Raw genomic sequence first — 12,199 nt, 5'->3', positions numbered from 1 at the left:
TGGTAGTTTCCGATGTACATCTGGAGGCATTCCGAGTGTTAATGAAACACAGAAGTTTCATTGGGATTGAATACAACAGTCACCACGCGCACTTTCCTCCATGTTAGTAATGTCTCAAACAGTCTACGCTTTGATCGTTCCCTGGAAGACCAGTAGTAGTTTCCAATGCACATCTGGATACATTCTGTAATCTGTGGACCTTCAAAGTGTTGATGAAACACAGAAATTGCATCGGGATTGAATACAACAGTCACCATGCGCACTTTCCTCCATGGGAGTAGTGTCTCAAACAGTCTACGCTTTGATCGTTCCCTGGAAGACCAGTGGTAGTTTCCGATGCACATCTGGAGGCATTCTGTAATCTGTGGGCTGTCAGAGTGTTGATGAAACACAGAAATTGCATCGGGATTGAATACAACAGTCACCATGCGCACTTTTCTCCATGGGAGTAATGTCTCAAATAGCCGACGCTTTGATCGTTCCCTGGAAGGCCAGTAGTAGATTCCGATGCACGTTTTAATGCATTCTGTAATCTGTGGACCTTCAAAGTGTTGATGAAAGACAGAAATCTCATCGGGATTGAATACAACAGTCACCATGCGCACTTGCCTACATGTTAGTAATGTCTCAAACAGTCTACGCTTTGATCGTACTTAGGAAGACCAGTAGTAGTTTACGATGCACATCTGGAGGCATTCTGTAATCTGTGGACTATCAGAGTGTTGATGAAACACAGAAATTGCATCGGAATTGAATAAAACAGTCACCAAGCGCACTTTCCTCCACGGGAGTAATGTCTCAAACAGTGTACGCTTTGATCGTTCCCTGGAATACCAGTGGTAGTTTCCGATGCACATCTGGGGGCATTCTGTAATCTGTGGACCTTCAAAGTGTTGATGAAACACAGAAATTGCATCGGGAGTGAATACAACAGTCACCATGCGCACTTTGCTCCATGGGAGTAATGTCTCAAATAGCCGACGCTTTGATCGTTCCCTGGAAGGCCAGTAGTAATTTCCGATGCACGTTTGGATGCATTCTGCAATCTGTGGACCTTCAAAATGTTGATGAAACACAGAAATTGCATCGGGATTGAATACAACAGTCAATATGCGCACTTGCCTACATGTTAGTAATGTCTCAAACAGTATATATATACAGTATATATATACAGTATATATATACGCTTTGATCGTACTTAGGCAGACCAGTAGTAGTTACCGATGCACATCTGTAAGCATTCTGTAATCTGTGGACCTTCAAAGTGTTGATGAACCACAGAAATTGCATCGGGATTGAATACAACAGTCACCATGCGCACTTGCCTACATGTTAGTAATGTCTCAAACAGTCTACGCTTTGATCGTTCCCTGGAAGACCAGTGGTAGTTTCCGATGCACATCAGGAGGCATTCTGTAATCTGTGGGCTGTCAGAGTGTTGATGAAACACAGAAATTGCATCGGGATTGAATACAACAGTCACCATGCGCACTTTCCTCCACGGGAGTAATGTCTCAAACAGTGTACGCTTTGATCGTTCCCTGGAATACCAGTGGTAGTTTCCGATGCACATCTGGAGGCATTCTGTAATCTGTGGTCTTTCAGAGTGTTGATGAAACACAGAAATTGCATCGGGATTGAATACAATAGTCACAATGCGCACCTTCCTCCATGGGGTAATGTCTCAAACAGGATACGCTTTGATCGTTCCCTGGAAGACCAGTAGTAGTTTCCGATGCACATCTGGAGCCATTCTGTAATCTGTGGACTTTCAGAGTGTTGATGAAACACAGTTAATGCATCGGGATTGAATACAACAGTCACCATGTGCACTTGCTCCATGGGAGTAATGTCTCAAATAGCCGACGCTTTGATCGTCCCCTGGAAGGCCAGTAGTAATTTCCGATGCACGTTTGGATGCATTCTGTAATCTGTGGACCTTCAAAGTGTTGATGAAACACAGAAATTGCATCGGGATTGAATACAACAGTCAATATACGCACTTGCCTACATGTTAGTAATGTCTCAAACAGTCTACGGTTTGATCGTACTTAGGAAGACCAGTAGTAGTTTACGATGCACATCTGGAGGCATTCTGTAATCTGTGGACTATCAGAGTGTTGGTGAAACACAGAAATTTGCATCGGAATTGAATACAACAGTCACCATGCGCACTTTCCTCCATGGGAGTAATGTCTCAAATAGTCTACGCTTTCATCATTCCCTGGAAGACCAGTAGTAGTTTCCGATGCACATCTGGATGCATTCTGTAATCTGTGGACCTTCAAAGTGTTGATGAAACACAGAAATTGCATCGGGATTGAATACAACAGTCACCATGCGCACTTGACTACATGTTAGTAATGTCTCAAACAGTCTACGCTTTGATCGTTCCCTGGAAGACCAGTGGTAGTTTCCGATGCACATCTGGAGGCATTCTGTAATCTGTGGACTTTCAGAGTGTTGATGAAACACAGAAATTGCATCGGGATTGAATACAACAGTCACAATGCGCACCTTCCTCCATGGGGTAATGCCTCAAACAGGTTACGCTTTGATCGTTCCCTGGAAGACCAGTAGTAGTTTCCGATGCACATCTGGAGGCATTCTGTAATCTGTGGACATTCAGAGTGTTGATGAAACACAGATATTGCATCGGGATTGAATACAACAGTCACCATGTGCACTTTTCTCCATGGGAGTAATGTCTCAAATAGCCGACGCTTTGATCGTTCCCTGGAAGGCCAGTACTAATTTCCGATGCACGTTTGGATGCTTTCTGTAATCTGTGGACCTTCAAAGTGTTGATGAAACACAGAAATTGCATCGGGATTGAATACAACAGTCACCAGGCGCACTTTCCTCCATGTTAGTAATGTCTCAAACAGTCTACGCTTTGATCGTTCCCTGGAAGACCAGTAGTAGTTTACGATGCAAATCTGGAGGCATTCTGTAATCTGTGGACTATTAGAGTGTTGGTGATACACAGAAATTGCATCGGAATTGAATACAACAGTCACCATGCGCACTTTCCTCCATGGGAGTAATGTCTCAAATAGTCTACGCTTTGATCATTCCCTGGAAGACCAGTAGTAGTTTCCGATGCACATCTGGATGCATTCTGTAATCTGTGGACCTTCAAAGTGTTGATGAAACACAGAAATTGCATCGGGATTGAATACAACAGTCACCATGCGCTCTTGCCTACATGTTAGTAATGTCTCAAACAGTCTACGCTTTAATCGTTCCCTGGAAGACCAGTGGTAGTTTCCGATGTACATCTGGAGGCATTCCGAGTGTTAATGAAACACAGAAGTTTCTTTGGGATTGAATACAACTGTCACCATGCGCACTTTTCTCCATGGGAGTAATGTCTCAAATAGCCGACGCTTTGATCGTTCCCTGGAAGGCCAGTAGTAGATTCCGATGCACGTTTTAATGCATTCTGTAATCTGTGGACCTTCAAAGTGTTGATGAAACACAGAAATTGCATCGGGATTGAATACAACAGTCACTATGCGCACTTGCCTACATGTTAGTAATGTCTCAAACAGTCTACGCTTTGATCGTACTTAGGAAGACCAGTAGTAGTTACCGATGCACATCTGGAAGCATTCTGTAATCTGTGGACCTTCAAAGTGTTGATGAACCACAGAAATTGCATCGGGATTGAATACAACAGTCACCATGCGCACTTGCCTACATGTTAGTAATGTCTCAAACAGTCTACGCTTTGATCGTTCCCTGGAAGACCAGTGGTAGTTTCCGATGCACATCAGGAGGCATTCTGTAATCTGTGGGCTGTCAGAGTGTTGATGAAACACAGAAATTGCATCGGGATTGAATACAACAGTCACCATGCGCACTTACCTCCACGGGAGTAATGTCTCAAACAGTGTACGCTTTGATCGTTCCCTGGAATACCAGTGGTAGTTTCTGATGCACATCTGGAGGCATTCTGTAATCTGTGGTCTTTCAGAGTGTTGATGAAACACAGAATTTGCATCGGGATTGAATACAACAGTCACAATGCGCACCTTCCTCCATGGGGTAATGTCTCAAACCGGATACGGTTTGATCGTTCCCTGGAAGACCAGTAGTAGTTTCCGATGCACATCAGGAGCCATTCTGTAATCTGTGGACTTTCAGAGTGTTGATGAAACACAGTTAATGCATCGGGATTGAATACAACAGTCACCATGTGCACTTTGCTCCATGGGAGTAATGTCTCAAATAGCCGACGCTTTGATCGTTCCCTGGAAGGCCAGTAGTAATTTCCGATGCACGTTTGGATGCATTCTGTAATCTGTGGACCTTCAAAGTGTTGATGAAACACAGAAATTGCATCGGGATTGAATACAACAGTCAATATACGCACTTGCCTACATGTTAGTAATGTCTCAAACAGTCTACGCTTTGATCGTACTTAGGAAGACCAGTAGTAGTTTACGATGCACATCTGGAGGCATTCTGTAATCTGTGGACTATCAGAGTGTTGGTGAAACACAGAAATTTGCATCGGAATTGAATACAACAGTCACCATGCGCACTTTCCTCCATGGGAGTAATGTCTCAAATAGTCTACGCTTTGATCATTCCCTGGAAGACCAGTAGTAGTTTCCGATGCACATCTGGATGCATTCTGTAATCTGTGGACCTTCAAAGTGTTGATGAAACACAGAAATTGCATCGGGATTGAATACAACTGTCACCATGCGCACTTGCCTACATGTTAGTAATGTCTCAAACAGTCTACGCTTTAATCGATCCCTGGAAGACCAGTGGTAGTTTCCGATGCACATCTGGAGGCATTCTGTAATCTGTGGGCTGTCAGAGTGTTGATGAAACACAGAAATTGCATCGGGATTGAATAGAACAGTCACCATGCGCACTTTCCTCCACGGGAGTAATGTCTCAAACAGTGTACGCTTTGATCGTTCCCTGGAAGACCAGTGGTAGTTTCCGATGCACATCTGGAGGCATTCTGTAATCTGTGGACTTTCAGAGTGTTGATGAAACACAGAAATTGCATCGGGATTGAATACAACAGTCACAATGCGCACCTTCCTCCATGGGGTAATGCCTCAAACAGGTTACGCTTTGATCGTTCCCTGGAAGACCAGTGGTAGTTTCCGATGCACATCTGGAGGCATTCTGTAATCTGTTGGCTGTCAAAGTGTTGATGAAACACAGAAATTGCATCGGGATTGAATACAACAGTCACAATGCGCACTTTTCTCCATGGGAGTAATGTCTCAAATAGCCGACGCTTTGAACGTTCCCTGGAAGGCCAGTAGTAGTTTCCGATGCACGTTTTAATGCATTCTGTAATCTGTGGACCTTCAAAGTGTTGATGAAACACAGAAATTGCATCGGGATTGAATACAACAGTCACCATGCGCACTTGCCTACATGTTAGTAATGTCTCAAACAGTCTACCCTTTGATCGTACTTAGGAAGACCAGTAGTAGTTTACAATGCACATCTGGAGGCATTCTGTAATCTGTGGACTATCAGAGTGTTGATGAAACACAGAAATTGCATCGGAATTGAATACAACAGTCACCATGCGCACTTTCCTCCATGGGAGTAATGTCTCTAACAGTGTACGCTTTGATCGTTCCCTGGAAGACCAGTGGTAGTTTCCGATGCACATCTGGGGGCATTCTGTAATCTGTGGACCTTCAAAGTGTTGATGAAACACAGAAATTGCATCGGGAGTGAATACAACAGTCACCATGCGCACTTTGCTCCATGGGAGTAATGTCTCAAATATCCGACGCTTTGATCGTTCCCTGGAAGGCCAGTAGTAATTTCCGATGCACGTTTGGATGCATTCTGTAATCTGTGGACTTTCAAAATGTTGATGAAACACAGAAATTGCATCGGGATTGAATACAACAGTCAATATGCGCACTTGCCTACATGTTAGTAATGTCTCAAACAGTCTACGCTTTAATCGTTCCCTGGAAGACCAGTGGTAGTTTCCGATGTTCATCTGGAGGCATTCCGAGTGTTAATGAAACACAGAAATTTCATTGGGACTGAATCCAATAGTCACCAGGCGCACTTTCCTCCATGTTAGTAATGTCTCAAACAGTCTACGCTTTGATCGTTCCCTGGAAGACCAGTAGTAGATTCCAATGCACATCTGGATACATTCTGTAATCTGTGGACCTTCAAAGTGTTGATGAAACACAGAAATTGCATCGGGAGTGAATACAACAGTCACCATGCGCACTTTCCTCCATGGGAGTAGTGTCTCAAACAGTCAACGCTTTGATCGTTCCCTGGAAGACCAGTAGTAGTTACCGATGCACATCTGGTAGCATTATGTAATCTGTGGACCTTCAAAATGTTGATGAACCACAGAAATTGCATCGGGATTGAATACAACAGTCACCATGCGCACTTGCCTACATGTTAGTAATGTCTTAAACAGTCTACGCTTTGATCGTACTTAGGAAGACCAGTAGTAATTTACGATGCACATCTGGAGGCATTCTGTAATCTGTGGACTATCAGAGTGTTGATGAAACACAGAAATTGCATCGGAACTGAATACAACAGTCACCATGCGCACTTTCCTCCAAGGGAGTAATGTCTCAAATAGTCTACGCTTTGAAGGTACCCTGGAAGACCAGTAGTAGCTTCCGATGCACATCTGGTAGCATTCCTTAATTTTTGGACTATCAGAGTGTTGATGAAACACAGAAATTTCAACGGGATTGAATACAACAGTCACCATGCGCACTTGCCTACATGTTGGTAATGTCTCAAACAGTCTACGCTTTGATCGTTCCCTGGAAGACCAGTGGTAGTTTCCGATGCACATCTGGAGGCATTCTGTAACCTGTGGGCTGTCAGAGTGTTGATGAAACACAGAAATTGCTTCGGGATTGAATACAACAGTCACCATGCGCACTTTCATCCACGGGAGTAATGTCTCAAACAGGATACGCTTTGATCGTTCCCTGGAAGACCAGTAGTAGTTTCCGATGCACATCTGGAGGCATTCTGTAATCTGTGGACTTTCAGAGTGTTGATGAAACACAGAAATTGCATCGGGATTGAATACAACAGTCACCATGCGCACTTTCCTCCACGGGAGTAATGTCTCAAACAGTGTACGCTTTGATCGTTCCCTGGAAGACGAGTGGTAGTTTCCGATGCAAATCTGGAGGCATTCTGTAATCTGTGGACTTTCAGAGTGTTGATGAAACACAGAAATTGCATCATGATTGAATACAACAGTCACAATGCGCACCTTCCTTCAAGGGGTAATGTCTCAAACAGGATACGCTTTGATCGTTCCCTGGAAGACCAGTAGTAGTTTCCGATGCACATCTGGAGGCATTCTGTAATCTGTGGACTTTCACAGTCTTGATGAAACACAGAAATTGCATCGGGATTGAATACAACAGTCACCATGCGCACTTTGCTCCATGGGAGTAATGTCTCAAATAGCCGACGCTTTGATCGTTCCCTGGAAGGCCAGTAGTAGTTTCCGATGCACATCTGGATGCATTCTGTAATCTGTGGACCTTCAAAGTGTTGATGAAACACAGAAATTGCATCGGGATTGAATACAACAGTCACCATGCGCACTTGCCTACATGTTAGTAATGTCTCAAACAGTCTACGATTTGATCGTTCCCTGGAAGACCAGTGGAAGTTTCCGATGCACATCTGGAGGCATTCTGTAATCTGTGGGCTGTCAGAGTGTTGATGAAACACAGAAATTGCATCGGGATTGAATACAACAGTCACCATGCTCACTTTTCTCCATGGGAGTAATGTCTCAAATAGCCGACGCTTTGATCGTTCCCTGGAAGGCCAGTAGTAGATTCCGATGCACGTTTTAATGCATTCTGTAATCTGTGGACCTTCAAAGTGTTGATGAAACACAGAAATTGCATCGGGATTGAATACAACAGTCACTATGCGCACTTGCCTACATGTTAGTAATGTCTCAAACAGTCTACACTTTGATCGTACTTAGGAAGACCAGTAGTAGTTTGCGATGCACATCTGGAGGCATTCTGTAATCTGTGGACTATCAGAGTGTTGATGAAACACAGAAATTGCATCGGAATTGAATAAAACAGTCACCATGCGCACTTTCCTCCACGGGAGTAATGTCTCAAACAGTGTACGCTTTGATCGTTCCCTGGAAGACCAGTGGTAGTTTCCGATGCACATCTGGGGGCATTCTGTAATCTGTGGACCTTCAAAGTGTTGATGAAACACAGAAATTGCATCGGGAGTGAATACAACAGTCACCATGCGCACTTTGCTCCATGGGAGTAATGTCTCAAATAGCCGACGCTTTGATCGTTCCCTGGAAGGCCAGTAGTAATTTCCGATGCACGTTTGGATGCATTCTGTAATCTGTGGACCTTCAAAATGTTGATGAAACACAGAAATTGCATCGGGATTGAATACAACAGTCAATATGCGCACTTGCCTACATGTTAATAATGTCTCAAACAGTATATATATACAGTATATATATACAGTATATATATACGCTTTGATCGTACTTAGGCAGACCAGTGGTAGTTACCGATGCACATCTGGAAGCATTCTGTAATCTGTGGACCTTCAAAGTGTTGATGAACCACAGAAATTGCATCGGGATTGAATACAACAGTCACCATGCGCACTTGCCTACATGTTAGTAATGTCTCAAACAGTCTACGCTTTGATCGTTCCCTGGAAGACCAGTAGTAGTTTCCGATGCACATCTGGAGCCATTCTGTAATCTGTGGACTTTCAGAGTGTTGATGAAACACAGTTAATGCATCGGGATTGAATACAACAGTCACCATGTGCACTTTGCTCCATGGGAGTAATGTCTCAAATAGCCGACGCTTTGATCGTTCCCTGGAAGACCAGTAGTAATTTCCGATGCACGTTTTGATGCATTCTGTAATCTGTGGACCTTCAAAGTGTTGATGAAACACAGAAATTGCATCGGGATTGAATACAACAGTCAATATACGCACTTGCCTACATGTTAGTAATGTCTCAAACAGTCTACGCTTTGATCGTACTTAGGAAGACCAGTAGTAGTTTACGATGCACATCTGGAGGCATTCTGTAATCTGTGGACTATCAGAGTGTTGGTGAAACACAGAAATTTGCATCGGAATTGAATACAACAGTCACCATGCGCACTTTCCTCCATGGGAGTAATGTCTCAAATAGTCTACGCTTTGATCATTCCCTGGAAGACCAGTAGTAGTTTCCGATGCACATCTGGATGCATTCTGTAATCTGTGGACCTTCAAAGTGTTGATGAAACACAGAAATTGCATCGGGATTGAATACAACAGTCACCATGCGCACTTGCCTACATGTTAGTAATGTCTCAAACAGTCTACGCTTTAATCGATCCCTGGAAGACCAGTGGTAGTTTCCGATGCACATCTGGAGGCATTCTGTAATCTGTGGGCTGTCAGAGTGTTCATGAAACACAGAAATTGCATCGGGATTGAATAGAACAGTCACCATGCGCACTTTCCTCCACGGGAGTAATGTCTCAAACAGTGTACGCTTTGATCGTTCCCTGGAAGACCAGTGGTAGTTTCCGATGCACATCTGGAGGCATTCTGTAATCTGTGGACTTTCAGAGTGTTGATGAAACACAGAAATTGCATCGGGATTGAATACAACAGTCACAATGCGCACCTTCCTCCATGGGGTAATGCCACAAACAGGTTACGCTTTGATCGTTCCCTGGAAGACCAGTGGTAGTTTCCGATGCACATCTGCAGGCATTCTGTAATCTGTTGGCTGTCAAAGTGTTGATGAAACACAGAAATTGCATCGGGATTGAATACAACAGTCACCATGCGCACTTTTCTCCATGGGAGTAATGTCTCAAATAGCCGACGCTTTGATCGTTCCCTGGAAGGCCAGTAGTAGTTTCCGATGCACGTTTTAATGCATTCTGTAATCTGTGGACCCTCAAAGTGTTGATGAAACACATAAATTGCATCGGGATTGAATACAACAGTCACCATGCGCACTTGCCTACATGTTAGTAATGTCTCAAACAGTCTACGCTTTGATCGTACTTAGGAAGACCAGTAGTAGTTTACGATGCACATCTGGAGGCATTCTGTAATCTGTGGACTATCAGAGTGTTGATGAAACACAGAAATTGCATCGGAATTGAACACAACAGTCACCATGCGCACTTTCCTCCATGGGAGTAATGTCTCAAACAGTGTACGCTTTGATCGTTCCCTGGAAGACCAGTGGTAGTTTCCGATGCACATCTGGGGGCATTCTGTAATCTGTGGACCTTCAAAGTGTTGATGAAACACAGAAATTGCATCGGGAGTGAATACAACAGTCACCATGCGCACTTTGCTCCATGGGAGTAATGTCTCAAATAGCCGACGCTTTGATCGTTCCCTGGAAGGCCAGTAGTAATTTCCGATGCACGTTTGGATGCATTCTGTAATCTGTGGACTTTTAAAATGTTGATGAAACACAGAAATTGCATCGGGATTGAATACAACAGTCAATATGCGCACTTGCCTACATGTTAGTAATGTCTCAAACAGTATACGATTTCATCGTACTTAGGCAGACCAGTAGTAGTTTACGATGCACATCTGGAGGCATTCTGTAATCTGTGGACTATCAGAGTGTTGGTGAAACACGGAAAGTGCGTCAGAATTGAATACAACAGTCACCATGCGCACTTTCCTCCATGGGAGTAATGTCTCAAATAGTCTACGCTTTGATCATTCCCTGGAAGACCAGTAGTAGTTTCCGATGCACATCTGGATGCATTCTGTAATCTGTGGACCATCAAAGTGTTGATGAAACACAGAAATTGCATCGGGATTGAATACAACAGTCACCATGCGCACTTGCCTACATGTTAGTAATGTCTCAAACAGTCTACGCTTTAATCGTTCCCTGGAAGACCAGTGGTAGTTTCCGATGTTCATCTGGAGGCATTCCGAGTGTTAATGAAACACAGAAATTTCATTGGGACTGAATACAACAGTCACCAGGCGCACTTTCCTCCATGTTAGTAATGTCTCAAACAGTCTACGCTTTGATCGTTCCCTGGAAGACCAGTAGTAGATTCCAATGCACATCTGGATACATTCTGTAATCTGTGGACCTTCAAAGTGTTGATGAAACACAGAAATTGCATCGGGATAGAATACAACAGTCACCATGCGCACTTGCCTACATGTTGGTAATGTCTTAAACAGTCTACGCTTTGAACGTACTTAGGAAGACCAGTAGTAGTTTACGATGCACATCTGGAGGCATTCTGTAATCTGTGGACTATCAGAGTGTTGATGAAACACGGAAATTGCATCGGAATTGAATACAACAGTCACCATGCGGACTTTCCTCCAAGGGAGTAGTGTCTCAAATAGTCTACGCTTTGATCGTAACCTGGAAGACCACTAGTAGTTTCCGATGCACATCTGGATGCATTCTGTAATCTGTGGACCTTCAAAGTGTTGATGAAACACAGAAATTGCATCGGGATTGAATACAACAGTCACCATGCGCACTTGCCTACATGTTAGTAATGTCTCAAACAGTCTACGGTTTGATCGTTCCCGGGAAGACCAGTAGTAGTTTCCAATGCACATCTGGAAACATTCTGTAATCTGTGGACCTTCAAAGTGTTGATGAAACACAGAAATTGCATCGGGATTGAATACAACAGTCACCATGCGCCCTTTCCTCCATGGGAGTAGTGTCTGAAACAGTGTACGTTTTGATCATTCCCGGGAAGACCAGTAGTAGTTTCGGATGCACATCTGGTGGCAATCTGTAATCTGTGGACTATCTGGGTGTTCATGAAACACAGAAATTGCATCGGGATTGAATACAACAGTCACCATGCGCACTTTCCTCCACGGGAGTAATGTATCAAACAGTCTACGCTTTGATCGTTCCCTTGAAGACCAGTGGTAGATTCCGATGCACATCTGGAGGCATTCTATAATCTGTGGACTATCAGAGTGTTGATGAAACACAGAAATTGCATCGGGATTGAATACAACAGTCTGCATGCGCACATTCCTACACGGGAGTAATGTCTCAAAGAGTCTACGTTTTTAATCGTACCCTGAAAGACCAGTAGTAGCTTCCGATGCACATCTGGTAGCATTCCTTAATCTGTGGACCTTCAAAGTGTTGATGAACCACA

The sequence above is a fragment of the Schistocerca gregaria genome, chromosome 3 (assembly GCF_023897955.1).
Source record: "Schistocerca gregaria isolate iqSchGreg1 chromosome 3, iqSchGreg1.2, whole genome shotgun sequence".
NCBI lineage: Eukaryota > Metazoa > Arthropoda > Insecta > Orthoptera > Acrididae > Schistocerca > Schistocerca gregaria.
The sequence above is the reverse complement of the archived record's forward strand: the minus strand, read 5'-3'. Positions refer to the sequence as shown.